We start from the raw sequence: 19,366 nt of genomic DNA, 5'->3' as shown, positions 1-19,366 counted from the left end.
CCAGGTCTCTGTGAAGATGTGGACTCCAGTAAAAAACACAAAAGAATAACAAATTAAGACAAAACAATGTAACTAAATGAATGGGAGCTGCTGAAGCTATACTTGATGTTCAAAATGACTGGTTGATTCAGAAATTTGGGGTTTGAGTGGAATTTAAAGTTTGTCCACACAAGATGAGTTGATGGCAGACCCTCTGTGAGGATGAAGAAGGTGAAGTCAGTTGAATTTCCATCTTATTAATCAGCGATGAATAAGGCAGCGGGAAAGGAAAATTCTGGGTTTGTACTCGGCCAGAACCGGACCGCACAGTCCAGTCAGCAACACAAATATCTTCGCCTCAGACCCACATGGAGACATCGCCCGCTGTATGTTTTCATTGGCAGCCGAGCGTATCTGTGTGGGAAGGGGGGGGGGGGGGCGATACACATCACGTTCCCTCTGGAACTATTTAATGTATTGACTCAAAAAGCCCACAAATGCAGCAAGTGAAATGTTCCGAACACAAAACTGGACGACTCGTTTATCTTCTTTGTGCAGACGCTGACTTCAACAAACCCGAGGAGGGTTTTATCATTGTTATTCCAGCCTAACATCACCACTTCTGTCCAGTTTGTGAGTTGGGCCCAGTATGTACTCTTTACTGGAGGCTTAAATGGGCTTCTTGGTATCTTCAACCTCCATTTGGGTGATAAGAAAAACAATAGAGGGAACAATGTTGGATGTGAAAAGTGTGTCAACAAAGGCCTTTGATTTTGTTTTGTTTTTGTCGTGTAATTTTTTGGTCGGATTTGTTGCATCTCTTGGTGATAAAAAGAGTCTTTTAGAAACACAAAAATATAATTTGTGTACTTGCTGAGTTTTATGCATTTTTTTAAAGTTAATGGCACAAAATTATTTTACTGATAAATCCGCCAAGTGTGAAATAGATCGATCGAATAGTTCTTGAGAAATGCAAAGAACACACGGACAGAGTCTCGTCTTTTGTCCCGTTAGCAAAAAGTTAGCAAGCTAGCTATCTGGGAGAGCTTTTAGTTCCTCTTAAAGGGCCAGTGTGCAGCATTTAGGGGGATATATTGGCAGAATTTGAATATAACATTAACAAGTAGGTTTTCTTTTGTGTTTAATCACCTGAAAATAAGAATTGTTGTGTTTTTGCTATCTTAGAATGAGTGGTTTATACCCACATGCAGAGCAGTTTGTCTTCCACAGAGCTGGCCACCATGTTTCCTACGGTAGCCCAGGACGGACAAACCAAACACTGGCTCTTTATAAGGCCTTTTGTGTTTCCATGTGGGCCACCATAGTTTTCACACGCTTTGCACACGGGAGATGTTTCAGATGGTTGCAATCTGCAACTTCACCACTAGATGACAGCAAACTCTACACACTGCACCTTTAAAAATCTCTTTTTCCAATTGGGGAGCTACTGTGACTATAGCGCTATAGCTGGCTAGCGTTTACCAGGCTTTCTAACATGATTGCCAGCTACAATATTTCACCAACTAGCCCTATAAGTACGTCACCAAGCTGATACTGGTTATTCTAGATGATTTGAGGATGAATTTCACTGTGACCAGGCCCTTAATGGTCACACAGATCGAGGTTCTTGTGTAAATGTAACATCTTACTTGACATAAAATCCTTCACTCATTCCTCTTTTTGTTTTGACTTTGGTATTTTTATGTTTTTTGGTGTTGTCCCTGTTAGGAACAACAGGCTCGTGGACTCTTTTTTTTACTTCAGCCGAAATGATTCATGCAAAGAAACCACATTCTGATTTACGAGTCGAAAGAAACCTATTTTGCCTTTGACGTAATCCAGTGAAGTAATCTGAAATAGTTTGAATTGTTGCGTTTTTGTTTTGTTTCAATTTTGTAGTCATTTTCAGCCCAACCTTGTGTTTGTAGCTTTTTTTTGTTTTGTTTCAATTTACAACGTTAACCACGTGTTTCAAAGTGTTTAAAACTTGAGACCGTAATCCGGACAGTAAGACGTTTCCCTCCAAACTTCATTGAGCGTTCAGTTTAGTTGAAGAGGAAGGTGATTTTAAAGGAGACAGGCTTGCTCAGGTGCTGCTGATGTCAACCTCCATTAGATGTATGTATTGCACATATGGTCATGGCGAGCAGAGCTTTACAGAAGCTTTACTCTCACTGGCTCAAAAAAAAAGAAAAGATGACTCGCAGGCTTTCGAACATTGAGACTCCATTTTGGAAGTCTGACACAGCAGCTAAGGAGCCGCCTCACCCCGCCATCACTTCTCAGGGATTTCCGACTTAAAGGGATTTCTCTCCCAGATTCCCATTTGGAAGGAGGCAGACAGAAGCATTGTGCTGCTGAATGCAGAATGAGATTGAGGGACCGAGGGAGTGATCTGATTCCCTTCAAATGATTCCTCATCTCCTTTCCTGAGTGCTATTTTAAAAACAGCTTTAAGATCTCCTTTCGGAGGACATGCAGGTATTTTATCACCTGTTAAAGGCACCCTGTGGACTTTATGTTGTGATGCGATGGAAGAAGTATCCAGATCCTTTACTTTAGTAAAAGTACAAATACCACACTGTGAAAGTACTCTATTACGAGTAAAAGTCTGGGCATGAAAATGTTGCGTAAATAAAAGTACGTCAGTTTAAATATGAAAGGTAAAAGTCCCCTGCCACTGTTATATTATTATATAAAGATTATTATTACATATACATTTATTTTTTCATGCAAAACAAATTCATCCTTTTACAAAAAGAAATGAAAATGTCTGTTGATTGGAAAATAATGAGTATAAGAGGTTTACCGAGACTTCAAACTCAGAAGCAATTTATTATTTGATGAGTTCAAGTACAATCCGGAATAATCTGGGATTTGCAGACATCCTGTTAATAACCTTAATATTTTCTTCATTGAATCATTGATTGAATGTATGTAACAATAAACGAGAATTTGTGATTGGCTCTTGAACTAAAGACTCTTCATCTGTCAGCCAATAGATTTTAACAGCTGTCCTCTGTTCGCTCCTTCTTCTTTACACCTCTTCACTTTTTCCAGATAAATACTTTTTTAACTAAAGGTTTCAAAAGAAAAAAACATATATATATATATATATATATATATCACAGAAATAACAGAATTTATTTGTGAAAGTATTCTGTAATCTTGTCAATGCAGTGAAACTGTGTTATTGAGTCCCGGCCTGTAGATGGCGCCACTCGTCTGCTCTTCAGCCTGTTGCTCTTCAATCGCTGTTGAATGTGTTAATATAGCTCAACTGTTTGATTTCATGTGAACACATACATTATTATTGTTATTATTATTATCTGTGCCCCTGTCTCTCTCAGAAAAGATGTTTTGAACAATTTAAGAAATACAGAAATAAACGCCAAAGAGCCAAAAACAAGGACCACAAAAAAGCTAAACAAAGAGAATCAAGAACATATAAAAATAAACAGTTAACAACCACATACGATATCTATATGCAAGAGTTTCTGTACATTATAAACAAATGTAATTCGTGCAAAAGAGTACATATTGAATGGGTAATGTAATAGATTGATTTATATTCATGAAGTGTGCAGTTATGAGCAGTGTGTACAGCGTGAAGGAGATGAGTTGAAGAAGAACAGAAAATCAGGTCTAAAACAGCAATGTATAAGAAATATAAGAAATATAACCAAGTGCTAGCATTAGAAAGAAACGTTTTAAAGGAAAACTTAAAGACTGGTTTATGTTAGTAATTTCCACTATTTACAAAATTGCAAGTCAGCAGAGTGTTAGTTAGCATGCTGTGTTAGCATCAGCGGTTTGGACTGAAGCCTTCCTGCTGTTTGCTGCAGACACACAAAATGTGAGAGAAGAAGAAATGTGGATTTCCAGATGAACGGCGGCTCACTGAGCCACAACAAACAGTCTGTTTATCTGCTGCTGACGCAAGCACACACACACACACACACACACACACACACACACACAGTCCTGTTTCCATCACTTTAGAGGACAATACATTTCCTTAAACTCATTTCCTGGAGACTTGCCTCAACCATAACCGCTAATGGCCTGAACCTAACCTTACATTATCCAAACCTTAGTCTTCCTCCTGAAAGGTTCTGATGTACGTTATGGGGACTTTCATTTTGTCCATAGAAGGAAGACGAGTCCCCACAATGTGAGTGTGTGAACAGATTTATGTCCCCACAACACGAGTAGAAAAAAATGAAATTTAAAGTCCCAGTTATCAATTTTCTGACCCAATGGTGTATTTTTCAAATATTTAGAAATCCATCATAAAAAGGAAACACTTCATCCTTTAGTTTATCACAAACATTCAACATCAACACATAAATGAACACTTCATCCTTCAGTTTATCACAAACATTCATCATCAACACATAAAGGAACACTTCATCCTTCGGTTTATCACAAACATTCATCATCAACACATAAAGGAACACTTCATCCTTCAGTTTATCACAAACATTCATCATCATCACATAAGGAACACTTCATCCTTCAGTTTATCACAAACATTCATCATCAACACATAAAGAAACACTTCATCCTTTAGTTTATCACAAACATTCAACATCAACACATAAAGGAACACTTCATCCTTCAGTTCATCACAAACATTCAACATCATCATCACATAAAGGAACACTTCATCCTTCAGTTCATCACAAACATTCAACATCATCATCACATAAAGGAACACTTCATCCTTCAGTTAATCACAAACATTCATCATCATCATCACATGAAGGAACACTTCATCCTTCAGTTTATCACAAACATTCAACATCAACACATAAAGGAACACTTCATCCTTCAGTTTATCAGAAACATTCAACATCAACACATAAAGGAACACTTCATCCTTCAGTTTATCACAAACATTCATCATCAACACATAAAGGAACACTTCATCCTTCAGTTTATCACAAACATTCAACAGCATCACATAAAGGAACACTTCATCCTTCAGTTTATCACAAACATTCATCATCAACACATAAAGGAACACTTCATCCTTCAGGTTATCACAAACATTCAACATCAACACATAAAGGAACACTTCATCCTTCAGTCTATCACAAACATTCAACATCAACACATAAAGGAACACTTCATCCTTCAGTTTATCACAAACATTCATCATCATCACATAAAGAAACACTTCATCCTTCAGTTTATCAGAAACATTCATCATCATCACATAAAGGAACACTTCATCCTTCAGTTTATCACAAACATTCAACATCATCACATAAAGGAACACTTCATCCTTCAGTTTATCACAAACATTCAACATCAACACATAAAGGAACACTTCATCCTTCAGTTTATCACAAACATTCAACATCAACACATAAAGGAACACTTCATCCTTCAGTTTATCACAAACATTCATCATCATCACATAAAGGAACACTTCATCCTTCAGTTTATCACAAACATTCATCATCATCACATAAAGGAACACTTCATCCTTCAGTTTATCACAAACATTCATCATCAACACATAAAGGAACACTTCATCCTTCGGTTTATCACAAACATTCATCATCATCACATAAAGGAACACTTCATCCTTCAGTTTATCACAAACATTCATCATCATCACATAAAGGAACACTTCATCCTTCAGTTTATCACAAACATTCATCATCATCACATAAAGGAACACTTCATCCTGCAGTTTATCACAAACATTCATCATCATCACATAAAGGAACACTTCATCCTTCAGTTTATCACAAACATTCATCATCATCACATAAAGGAACACTTCATCCTTCAGTTTATCACAAACATTCATCATCATCACATAAAGGAACACTTCACTTTTTGATATAAAAATACAAAGAAATATTATTTTCTGTCATTTTCTTTGCCTATATCGTTAAATAGGTGCACAATATAACTGAGGATGTGATCTCATAGGGTTGAAAATGCATTTATTTTATTTCATCTGGACTTTAATGTTAACTAAACATCATCTGGAGTCTTACTGACATGTCACCTGATCAATTTGTAAAAGAATCTTTAGGGACGTTGTGCACAAAGCAGCTGTTTTGCTGTCATATCAGCTGGATAGATTTTTCTCTCAGTGATGCTCAGAAGATTTTAAGATGTTTGATGTTAAACCAGAGCAGATGCTCGTCGACATCATGCATTTTCTTAGTGAACTCCCTCAATCTGCCTGTGTGAGTTTCACCGTCTCATGAGATCATCATATCGCTTCTTTTTGACCACCAGACTCCATTCATATTCTGCTCGTTTCTCGTTTATATATCGTAACTTAGTCTGCCATTGGTTCTTGTGACTCTGTTGGCTTTAAAACTGGGAAATTGGGTGGATTTTAAGATTTATTCAGTGCAGTTGTTGGTCACTTTTTATTTCTCGTTTTTTATTTCTGTTTTTCCAAACAGATTTTGTCAGCATTTACAAGCCTTTTCTGAGCGCTAAGGGAACTCTGCCATCATTTGGTTTATTCAGCTCACTGTGAGACGACATGGTCTTGAATAACGTTATTTTAAGAGCCGGGATGCAAAATCACCACCAGACTCCAGTCATATTCTGCTCATTGTTTCCTTACATATCATGAGTTAGTCTATAGTATTATGTCTTTTAAGAACCGGAGAGCAAAACTAGCACCAGACTCCCTTTAAGAATTTGGCATTTTTTGTTTCTGTGAGTGAAACCAGTTCATTTATAGATCACAGAGCAACATCTGGAGTCCTATACTAATAACTCATCGGCTTCTTGTAAATTGTGCAATTAGCTATAAAGAGAATTGTGTTTGCATCTCTCTACGTAGACAAACTTAAACATATATTTTTGTAATGTTTAACCCCGGAGGATGCAGGTTTATCCTCTGCTCTCTCAGATGCTTTGTTCGGGAGTTTTTCTGATAGCTCTCTCTGTGTTTGCAGCCTCGTTAACAAAGAGCCACTAATCTGCTGATAACACACAGCACAGATGTGTTTATCAGTCGGCCGTGTGCTTTACATTGAATGACCCTGCTAGTGGATGTTAAGTGGAGATCAGAAACATGGCAGCGGGGATTCTTTTCAGCACGAGGTGGTTTTAATGAGAAGGTCTTTGTATGCAGAATGAGCTCTTGCGCGTTACTTTTGCGGTCCTCGTCCACCTGAGGGAGGACTGACGGTGTAGTTCGGGTTCTGGGGCATTTATACTGAAACATGTTGTTTTTGTTTACTCTGCATTATGTGTTTTCAGAAGCTCGACCCACGCTACTAAAAAAACTGCATCTGCTTCAATTATAATCTATATTCTTTTATTAACCCCTCTTCTGAGCACCCCACCTCTATGAAAGGTCAACACTAAGTCACCCTTTAAGGTTGCCATGAAACTGAAGTCAGTTATTTTGGGGATTTGGAACAGTTTGAAATGACAAAACATATCTGATGTTCATGCTAAAATGAAAGGAAATCAATGGCTGCCTGAAGTTGAATGCTGTTCTGTAAAGTAAATGGACGTTAATGTGACACTATCAGGTTCTTGTGCAGCTGGCTCTGTCTCTGGAGGAAAGACAACTAAAATAATCTTTAGGCTTAAAAACAACTGTTGACGAAGAGAAAGCAACAACATCCAGCATTTCTTTTTTCCTGAAAATGATTCAGAATCATAAATAAAAGGATGCCCCGATATTTGTACACCTTGTGTAGCGGGAAAGCTTTAATAATCTCCATAAAACATTTCGGGCAGCGTTTGGTGATGGGTGGCCCGCCCCTTTGGCTTAAAGCAATTAATTCAGCTTTTCTGACATCAAACTCTCGGCTCAGCTCGACAGCTTGGAGCTCAAATAAGAAAAATAAAAAAAGGCAAGTTCTCCTGGGAACAGAGTAAAGATGGCAGGCTCCTTTTTCTCCACACTGTTTGCTCAGTGGCTCTGAGAGCAATCTCCCCCCCCCCCCCCCCCCCCCCCACCTCCCTCCTCTATGGCTGAATGAAATGCGAGGGCACAAACAATGTGCCGGAGCAGAGAAAGGGCCGGCGGGGAATGAACAGTTTGGAGTATTTGCTCAGTGGAGGAGCAGCCACAAAGGCAGAGCCAAGGCGTTCCCATGAATCAAGGCGCCGTCTCAGGCGTCCCCTTTTTTGTTGTGGCGGGTCTGCGTCGCCAGCTATTAGACAACACACTACATATAACCGGTTTCATGCCATTTAGAGCCTTTTCTCTGTGAACTGTACCGTCAGGTGACCGGCTCTGACTTGTTTCATTTGGCTTTCGCTCTGACGTAGAGGCCGCACGTGGCGCCTTCGGGCTAAATGTTCAGCCCGATATCCACCGAAAGGGGCTTTCCGACCACTTCAAACGTGGGAGAGTGAAGATGACATTCGGGCCAATAACTCTGACGTTTAGCAGTAGTTGACCGTTGCCCCGCCAAATTTTTATCCCCACTACAAAAAAAAGAGACACCCAGACCCGGAGCTCTCTGGGTGGCCGGGCTGGAGGGCTGAAAGGCACCCAGATTGACGCTTAAGCTCCTTTCACCTTAAGAAAGCGTCATTGTACATCTCCATGAATGGAAAACTGCTGTTTATCTAAGATGGACCCGATCTTTTTCGTCTTCTTCTTTTTTCTTTTTTGAAGTATCTGCAGTTTCAAAGACGCCCGACTGCCGTGAGGCCTCAAATTCATATATTCTTACACCGAGATCAGAAGACGAAGATCTTTAAAGTTGCACAAGTCACCTGATTTAAAAGAGACTTAAGAGGAGAAATGAATAAGATATCCTCGTTTCTTTGACTGTGTATTAATTCTTTAAATACATTTTTGGCCAAAAGTCTTCTTTGTCTCAGCTTCTCAGACCATCTCACAACGTTCTCAGCAGCATTTAGTTACTCGATTCTGACAACCTTTAACGCTGCACTAATCAATATTTTCATGTCGATCACGGATCAAATGAGTATGTGGGAAACATGTCCCTCTCAGTTATCACCGGACTGTTGTTCACCCTCAGCTCTGAGCATTCTAGCATCTCTCTCCTCTTTGTGTTGGTTTTATAGCTCACACCTTCACTGTTGGTTCAGTCCCACGGCTCTCATTAACCTCGTTTTAAGTCGCTGCAGGCGGATGTTTTACCCTCAACACGACCTGACTAGCAGCAAAGAGCAGACATAAACAGTTACAGACCAGCTGGTGAACGTAGTGGAGCATTTAGCAGCTAAAGAGACCGATATTTCTCTCGGCGGGTGGTGGAGACCAAAAACTGAGCTGAAAGAGAGAGAATATTGGACTTAACTCACAAACACAAAGTCTTCTGATGAATCATCATGCTGCTCGCCGTCTTCTCATGTCACTTCATACTTCCACTCCACCACATCTCCAATCATTTTAAAGCTTCAGTTCGTTTTAAACAAAAGAAACTACAGAAATGTACAAGTACAGCAGAAATGATGATTAATCCATTGACAAAATGAATCAGAAACTATTTTAAGGGTTTAAGTCATTTTATCTGTAAAAACCATTTGTCATGGATAAGATAAGAAAAGATAATAAAAGATAAGATAAGATAATCCTTTATTCGTCCCACAGCGGGGACAATTGCAGAATTATAGCAACAAGAGACATCAGTAGAAAAAACTAAACAAATACAATAAATAATGAAAGAGTAAAGGTATAATAAATAAGTAAACCACAAAAAAAATACAATATAATCCCATTGAGTGGTTGGATACACACTATTGCACATATGAGGTAGGAAAGATGAAGTGTTGTTATTGCACATTCATTGATATTGATACTGATATTGCACATAAATTAATAAGAAAGTAATTTGCCGGCGGGGTTATGGTATGTGCGTTCCATTGGGAGGAGTGTTGGTTGTGCAGGCTGAAGAACCTGCGGCGTCCTTCTGGTTTCCCCTGAGTTCATCTGGAGGCGGCTGCGCTGGCAGAAGCTCATAAAGTCCTGGATTACTTCTCTGTCTTCCCCGTGATGAGGCCGACGATTGCAGAGTCGGCAGAAAACCTTTTGCAGGTGGCAGTTAGCAGAGTTGTGTTTGGTGGGCGAGGTGTATGAAGAGGAACAGAGCCAGAACAGCTCCTGTGCTGCAGATAACCAAAATAATGACTTAATATCTCAAAATAATGACTTCATATCTCAAAATAATGACTTAGTTTCTCAAAATAATGACTTAATATCTCAAAATAATGACTTAATATCTCAAAATAATGACTTAATATCTCAAAATAATGATTTAATATCTCAAAATAATGACTTAATATCTCAAAATAATGATTTAATATCTCAAAATAATGATTTAACATCTCAAAATAATGACTTAATATCTCAAAATAATGACTTAGTTTCTCAAAATAATGACTTAATATCTCAAAATAATGACTTAATATCTCAAAATAATGATTTAATATCTCAAAATAATGATTTAATATCTCTAAATAATGATTTAATATCTCAGAATAATGACTTAATATCTCAAAATAATGACTTAATATTTCAAAATAATGATTTAATATCTCAAAATAATGACTTAATATCTCAAAATAATGATTTAATATCTCAAAATAATGACTTAATATCTCAAAATAATGATTTAATATCTCAAAATAATGACTTAATATCTCAAAATAATGATTTAATATCTCAAAATAATGATTTTATATCTCAAAATAATGACTTAGTATCTCTAAATATTGACTTAGTATCTCAAAAGAATGACTTAATATCTCAAAATAATGACTTAATATCTCAAAATAATGATTTAATATCTCAAAATAATGATTTAATATCTCTAAATAATGACTTAGTATCTCAAAATAATGACTTAATATTTCAAAATAATAACTTATCTCAAAATAATGACTTAATATTTCAAAATAATAACTTATCTCAAAATAATGACTTAGTATCTCAAAATAATAACTTATCTCAATATAATGAGTTATTATCTCATAATAATGACTTCGTTTCCAAAATAATGATTTAATATCTCAAAATAATGATTTAATATCTCAAAATAATGATTTAATATCTCAAAATAATGATTTAATATCTCAAAGTAATGATTTAATATCTCAAAATAATGATTTAATATCTCAAAGTAATGATTTAATATCTCAAAATAATGATTTAATATCTCAAAATAATGATTTAATATCTCAAAATAATGATTTAATATCTCAAAATAATGACTTAGTATCTCAAAATAATGATTTAATATCTGTAAACAATGACTTTCAGGATCTTATTTTTGTCATCACATTGCAGAAACAGGCGTCCATAACTTAGAGTGAAACAGATGAATGAATGAAACCACCATCGCCATGAAAGCTTCTGGTTCTTGACTCGTGGCCTCGTGTCACTCGTGAAGCCGACACAAAACATGGCAGATCCTCGTCGTCCGTGTTGAGCCGCAGAACAAAGCAGAGCAGAGATGATGATGAACTGTATTCAGAAAAAGAAAACGCTGCTGCCTTTCTGCAGCGAGCAGCCTTGGTGTTATCTGGCTGCTGCCGCTCACTCTGCCCAGCCCGAGGGAAAGCTGCTGAGCAAACACAGGTGGCTGGAAGTCAGGGACAACACACACACACACACACAAACACACACACACACACACACACGCACACACACGCACGCACGCACGCACGCACACGCACGCACACACAACACACACGCTTCCTGGAGACTCGGGGGTGATTGATGTTGGACTTTGAAGGGCAAGGCTGCTATCAAACTTTAATTTGATGGGAAATGCAATTAACAGGGATAAACTGTCGCTATTATCAGGTTGTTTGGACACTTGTCTTTTTATTTATTTTTCTGAGACTGTGAGGTGTCACATTTCCAAGATTTCTTCCTCAAAATCATTTTAAACCTTTAAATGTTTGGACAGCCCTCACTCTGGAAAACCCAAAGGGCCAATACACACCTCTATCTTCTCCCGATTTACCTTAAAAGCGTCAATTTTCACAGCGTTTTTGACCAACAATACGCTGCTTGTTTAGCTCTCAAAAACACATTTTTTTTACCTCCGAGTTTTCGTTATGGTAATGAGCCCCTCCTTCTGGTTTGCATCGCCAGTAAGCCCAAAGTTTCTGTAACCAATCGGTCAAGACTAAAAACCAGACCAAAGCAGAATCCTGCAGTGTTGTTGTGGAGCCACTTTGTATACATGTCTGAATAAGTCGGGGAACCACTTTGTTGTGTTGATTTGATGTGGTTTGATCTAGTTTGGTCTGGATCAATACTCACATTTCTCATGCTGATGAATTCCCACCGTCTGATGAGACAATCTGACAATGTGTTGCCTGATGGTAGGGAACTAAGGCACAGGTGAATTAAGAAAGTACAGCACAGCGAGTAAGACAAAGATTAGAAGAGATTGAAAAAGAAAAATGCTTCAGAAACACAGGTGAGCTTGAGCCAGGCGGCAACCTTTGGTTCTGGAGTGAATCCAACGCTTCACGTGTTAAAGCTGCATTCTCTCTAGTGTCCACCAGGGCGCGACTCCTCTGGTTGTATAGAAGTCTATGAGAAAATTACTCTACTTCTCTCTTGATTTATTACCTCAGTAAACATTGTAAACATGAGTTTATGTCTCAATCTCTAGTTTCAAGTCTTCTTCAATACAGCATGATGTTCATTTAGTACATTATGGTCCATTTAGAGTCACACAGACCATAAAGCAGGGGATGCTTTAGGGCGGGGCTACACAGTGATTGACAGGTCTCTACCAGAGATGTATACGGCGTCTCTACGTCTCCTCCTCAGTCCAGATATGGTCACTTCCTGTTCACTGTTTGGGAAAAAACAACATGGCGACGGCCGTAATCCAAGATGGCGACGGCGAAATCGCCGAACTCCAGGCTTCAAAACTTCAGTCCACAAACCAATGGGTGATGTCATAGCTTGGGCTTTCGGGCTATGCAAAACAGAAGTAGAGGCTCATCACCATCAGGAAAAGTAGAGCGGTGTAAGAAGCAGCCTTCTCTTTGTCAAAAGTGGCGGGTTTTTTACATAAGTCGGGTGAAAATAGAGGTGTTTAATGTCACTTTCAGCTTTCCACATCACAAACACAGAGAAAGTAACTTGTTGGTGAGTCATTTTCCCAGCAGCGGCTTGCTCAAAGGCACATCAGGAGCAGTTATGTAGGAAGGTGACGGTGTTATTGACTCATTTCCATTCAGATTTCCTGCCTTCTGATTGCCCTCCAAACCACATAACCCGTCACCTCGACCTCAGACAGACGTCCTTCAGTAAAACAAATGAAAACAGTCCCGACACGTCTGACTGCTGTTTGTTTATTTATTTTTTCACCCCCATCATTAGCACTTTTTAGTTTTTCCCTTTTTTCTGGATGATTTTCAACGGGAAAACCAAAATGGAGGGTCTGATAAAGCCGAGCGCAAATATGCGGAAGGTGGTCGATGGCATGTGGAGGTTTACTCAGTGTACACATGCTCTGACAGCAGCAGGAGAGGCTCTGCAGAGGAAGAGGAGGTCTGAGGAGGAAGGCAGGCCAAAGGACAAACAGAGAGTCAGAAACAGACTGAAGACCGAACGTACAGTTAGCTCTTGATTTAGTTACGGATCCCAACAGTGCCACAAATACTTTACACCCACCTCACTGCTCATGTTTGAAAAATGTAAATGCTAAAGGATAGCGGTTTACCAAATAAATAGTTTTCATTGTAGTGATAAGAATATTTTTATATTTATATATATATATATATATATACTTTTCCAAACGTACAGTATGATACACAGGTGATTAAAACAAGATTAAAATAATATATATATATATATATATATATAATCAACAGTCTCATGACAGTTGGTCAAATAGTCACAAAATGTAATCTGTTTGTTTTGTGCTGAGCGACACAAATAGTACATTTTTTTAATGTCGCTCAGCACAACATCTTTTTCTGTTAGTCGGGACGACATTACGCTACAAAACAAAAGTATTATTTTCGGCAACAAAACCAGTTATAGGTTTAGGAAAACTGTCACGAACTTGTCACATCCACAACACATAACTGTTCATATGAGATGACGTTTTCCTACTAAAGTCCTAAACGTGACCGTCTTTGCTCGTTACATGAATACAGTCTTTTCAAAATAAACTTCCGTCTTCGTGGGAAACAACTTAGTTCGGTTTAGTAAAAGATGGTGGCAATTTTAAGTTGTTTTCAAAACAGATTCAGCTGGTCAGACTTAAACTGTCAGACTGGACTTTGAGCATTTTGATGCTATCCTGATTAAATACATGTTTCACAGTTTTAGTTTCTCTGCACAATAAAAATACATAACGCATAACAGAGATAAATAATATCACAGTGCAGGAAGATAATGTTAGAATTTCACATGTCTGGAGAACACAACATTAATATACAAGAGTTATGACCACGTAATATTGATGACAAAGTATTTTAACGAGATATGATATATAATAACAACAATAACTACATATTAACTAATACAAAAAAGAAAAGCCAAAAGAAAAGATGCCTTGTTGACGGTTCTGTCGTTCAATAGAAGCTGATCTACATAGATCTGAATGTGGACATAGTCCACGCTCTTTGCTCAGTGGATAACTTTTAAACATTGCAAATGACTAAGAGGAGGAAACACAGTGAGCTGTTAAATTATCACCAATCCTCAGCTGCCACCGGGCACCAATCATCTCAGAGTGCAGGAATTTGGTCTTTAGGTTTTAGAGGTATGCAGCGTGATTGGAGTGAGCGTTGGGGATCACCAAAGTCGAATGGATTCATCCAACGAGGACAATGAACGTCTGCACAAAATGTCACAGTGATTTATTTAAGGTTTCTTGAGATATTTGAGCCTGAACCAAAGGGGTCTGCAGACATAATGGCTGTGTGGCTCTAAATCTCAATGGAGGTGGAAAAAAAGCTGGTTGATCTGATTGACCGAAAGAACGAAATAACAGTGCAAGTGGAAATGACATTATTTAAAAGCATCAGTTACCTTTTGGAATATTCATATAACTGATGGAAAACACAAACCGACTTAAGGAAGTTAGCTTACTATTTGGCAATATCGAGATGCAGATATGTGTCAGATTACTGTATGAGATATATGTGAAAAAGCCGCCTTTTATCTCTTGGAGGCTTTGAACTGTAGGAATAATAGTGCATGCAAAGCTGAAGTTAGGACATCCCTCATATGTATGCATGTGTGTGTGTATGTGTGGTAAACGCTCCTTGTCCAAACACGGCATCGCTGGCTAAGCTCTGACCTCGAGTCGCTCGGCATGCAGCCCTCCCTCAGAAAAACGCCATTATTATTCATAACGGGCTGATTGCTTTCGTGAGCAAACAGAGATGCTCAGCGAGGCGGCGAGTGACTGAAGAACCGCTCACACCTCCGACGCCGGTCTGTGCCTTTTGTTCTTGCAGAATCAGGCTTCATTTTGCCTTTTTTTAACATCGACATTACATTTCTCTATATATTCTGCATCTTTCTTGTTCCAGTTCCTCATTGAAGCTACGTGATGTTTACATTGAGTGAAATATGTTCTGATCCAGACTGAAATATCTCAACAACTGTCGGATGGATTACTGTGAGGTTTTTGTTCAGACATTCCCGTTCCCCAGAGGATGAACCCCTCAGACTTTGGTGATCGTCTGACTTTTCCTCCAGCGTCACTATGAGGTTGACATTTACAGTTTTGAGTGAAATGTCTTGGGAGCTATTGGATGGATTGACATGTTATTCAGTACAAATGTTCATGTTCCCCTGAGGATGAACAACATTCCCATTAGCCTCAGCTGTACTGTGTTTAGTGCTAATTAACACTAGCATAAGAGCTAACCTAACATATTGCAGCGTATCCGATGCAACGTATCCGATGCAACGTATCCGATGCAACGTATCCGATGCAAAGTATCCGATGCAACGTATCCGATGCAACGTATCCGATGCAACGTATTAGATGCAACGTATCAGATGCAACGTATCCGATGCAACGTATCGTCATACAACGGTTCGTATGATATCTTATGAAAAAGGTTTTTGTGTGTTTTCCTACAAAAGTCCAGCAACACATTTTACCCTTGTTACATAATGTGGTCTTTACAATATATACTTAATATAACTAAGTTGTTACAACTAACTACAAAAAACTAACTAAGTTGTTACAACAACTTAGTTAGTTTTAGGCAACAAAACTACTTAGTAAAGTTTAGGAAAAGATCGTGATTTGGTCTAAAATAAGCTGACGCTGTGCTACTTAAGTGCGGAAGTTATGGAGCAAACAAATCAAAGTTAACTTCTCATCCCACAAAATCATTGCGTATGTTATCTCCGTACTCATGAACGAGGAAGCATAAAGACCTCAAAAAGCCATTCTTGGTCTGGAGGGAGTGGAGGTGGACGGGTCCAACAAACAACGATATTTCAGTCATGAGACCGTTCGTTCACCGTGTGAAACAACAAGTCAACGTTGATTTATTTGTCACGTAACTTCAGGACTTCAGTACAGACACTTCGGTATTTTACGATCTTTTCCTAAACCTAACGAAGTATTTCACCATCTTTTCCTGAATTACTTTTGTACTATTACTTAAGTAAAAGAAAAGGAATGCAGGATTCCTTGTAAAAGTATAACACTTTCTGCTAAATGAGTACTTTTATTTTTGGTACTTTCAGTATATGTTGATGCTGAAACTTTTGTACTTTTACTAACGTAACATTTTGAATGCAGAACCACATCTTGTAACAGAGTATTCCTACACTGCAGTACTTCTACTTGAGTAAAAGATCTGAGGACTTCTTTCTTCTATCTAAAACTTCTGTCACCAGAAATGTTTAATATTCAACACGAGCTGGTGAAGTGTGTGTTTGATCCTGAGTGTGAAGTTAATGAACAACCTGTCGTGTCTGTAGACGTTATTTTCTCTGAAAGCTTCCCAGACGGCTCAGCGTCCCTTCAGCTCTCCTTCCAACCGTCAGATGCTCAGCTTGTTAATTCTGCTTCGTGACAACACAAAGTGTCCCTCCCCAGTAAAAGGCTGGTGTTTTATGATTTATGAGCGTCAGACTGAGCGGTCGGGAGGCGTGGCGTCTTAAAACAAACTGACCCGAAGGGTTCAGGTCAACTTCCTGTGTTGTGGTGTCAGCTGGTGATGACAGCTCCAATCGCCTCTAAACGTAATGACCCCAACACACAAAATATCTTCGATAATCATGTACGAGTCTGGTGTTTACATAAGACTTTGCTGCTTCTAATCTCACCACTGTCACGTTTGTCTCTATTGTTGTATAGTTTCGATTTTAAGTTCTATTCATATTTTATGTCAATGTACCTCTTTTATCTGCACTTACTTCTGTCCTTGTGCTGCTACAACAACCAAATGTCTCCCTATGAATAAAGGAGTGTCGTATATATTATGCACAAAAATGTAAATGTAATTAATATTGTAAATAAGCCAGTTAAAAGCTGAAAGACATGAGCTGTTTTTCTGCAGCGTGTGCGGCTGCAGGATTTTAAGCCTTTAGCTGAAAATAATATGAATTGGTTGATGAACATTGTGAAGGATCTCCTGAAGACTGAAGAAAGAAGTACTTTTCAAAAGCTTTTTTAAAATGTGAATCTAAAAGATACAGAACCAGTATCACAGTATCAAAATCGCATTCATTGGTTATTGATCCATGTGGCAGCACAGACAACAAACATGCATAAAACGATTGTAATATAATAAGATAATATATTACAGACACAGGGCTGGAGGAGCCATGAAGTCTGTTGACAAAACACAAACAGCATGAAAATATGAATACAATTAAATACTATTTCTTTTTTGGTGCATTATCAAACATATTTTCAAACTAAAAAGTGCTTGTTCTGCCAGCTCCCACCATAATCATGCAACAAAGTTGGCCAGCCTGTTACACCGTTAAGTCTTTAGGATTCATCCTCTGGGGAACATGAACGTCTGTGCAAAGTGTTCTGACATTCAATCGAGTACATTTTGAGATATTTCACATGATGAGTGAAAGGTTTGACCTGCTGGTGGCACGGAGGAAAAGTCAGGGGATCACCAGAGTCCATAAGATGTATCCTCTGGGGAACATGAACGTCTGTGCAAAATGTTCTGACATTCAATCGAATACATTTTGAGATATTTCACAAGAGTAAAAGGTTTCACCTGGTTTAACCACCAGAGTTAAAAAGATGCATCCTCTGGAGAACATGAACGTCTGAACAAACTTTCATGGCAATCTGCTGAATCGCTGTTGAGATGTTTTTAATTTAAATGCGCCTGGACTGTTTTATTATTAGATAACAAAACTTAGTTCATCTGGGATTTAGATTCCATTTTGTTCCAGCGGATTAAAGAAAAGGCCGCAACTGTGTGAAGTAATTATGTTTTTTATCAATGAAAAGATTCACGTCTACTTCAAAGGGAAACGTTTATTTAACGATACCTGGGGACTGAGTGAAATCCTGTACGATAAAACCTCGACACAAAACTAAATCAATAGAAATGTTTTGATGCCGGAATTATCTTCCGCACTGCAGCCGCATGTTGGTGTTCATCGTTGACTAATCTCCAGATTCATTTCTTGATTGATTGATTAATCTTTTGTTCCACGAGATGGTGGAGAAGTCAAAGAGTGCGTTGAGGAATTCTTCTTCTTTTCTCTTTTTTATATCATTATGAACTTAATAAATGTGAGTTTTGGATTGTTGGTCGACAAAACAAACAGTGAGAGACGTCAGCGTTTGCTCTGAGTCGTGGAATGTAACTTAGTATATGCACGTGTATTTAAGTACTGTACTTAAGTACAACTCGGAGGTACTTAAGTATTTCCTATTTATGTTAATAAGTTTTTGCTTAAGAAATATGGTACTTTATACTTCACTATGTCTGACACTTATCGTTTTTTATATGCTTTCATGACATGATGCAGTACTATACTTCTAATGTATAATATACAAATCTAAAACTGGCTCCACTTAACTTAAAATGCTCTTACAGAATATTCTGCAATAATATATTTCTGCAAAATAGGTACTTTTAATACTTTAAGTTGCTCATAATACTTCTGTGATGCATGATTTTACTTGTAACAGAGTATTTTTTCACTGTAGTAAGTATGAGATCTGAGTAATTCTTCCACATCTGCACTTATAGACTAAACCATTAATCAACATAATAATCTAACCAGGAGTCGCAGCAAGAGTTTGTATATTAGGGGGCTGGATCAAAGACCTTTTTGGCAATTTTTTAAAATGTCTTTGCTAATTCGTTGACTGTCAAAATAGTTGCCGGTTGTTTTCTGTCGATCAACGAATTGTTTGTATATCAAATATCAAAACAGACTAATGTTGTAGTTTTTATTTAAATGTATTATATTTAA

This window comes from Melanostigma gelatinosum (genome assembly GCF_949748355.1).
Source record: "Melanostigma gelatinosum genome assembly, chromosome: 19".
NCBI classification, from domain to species: domain Eukaryota; kingdom Metazoa; phylum Chordata; class Actinopteri; order Perciformes; family Zoarcidae; genus Melanostigma; species Melanostigma gelatinosum.
Note: the sequence above shows the minus strand (reverse complement) of the source record.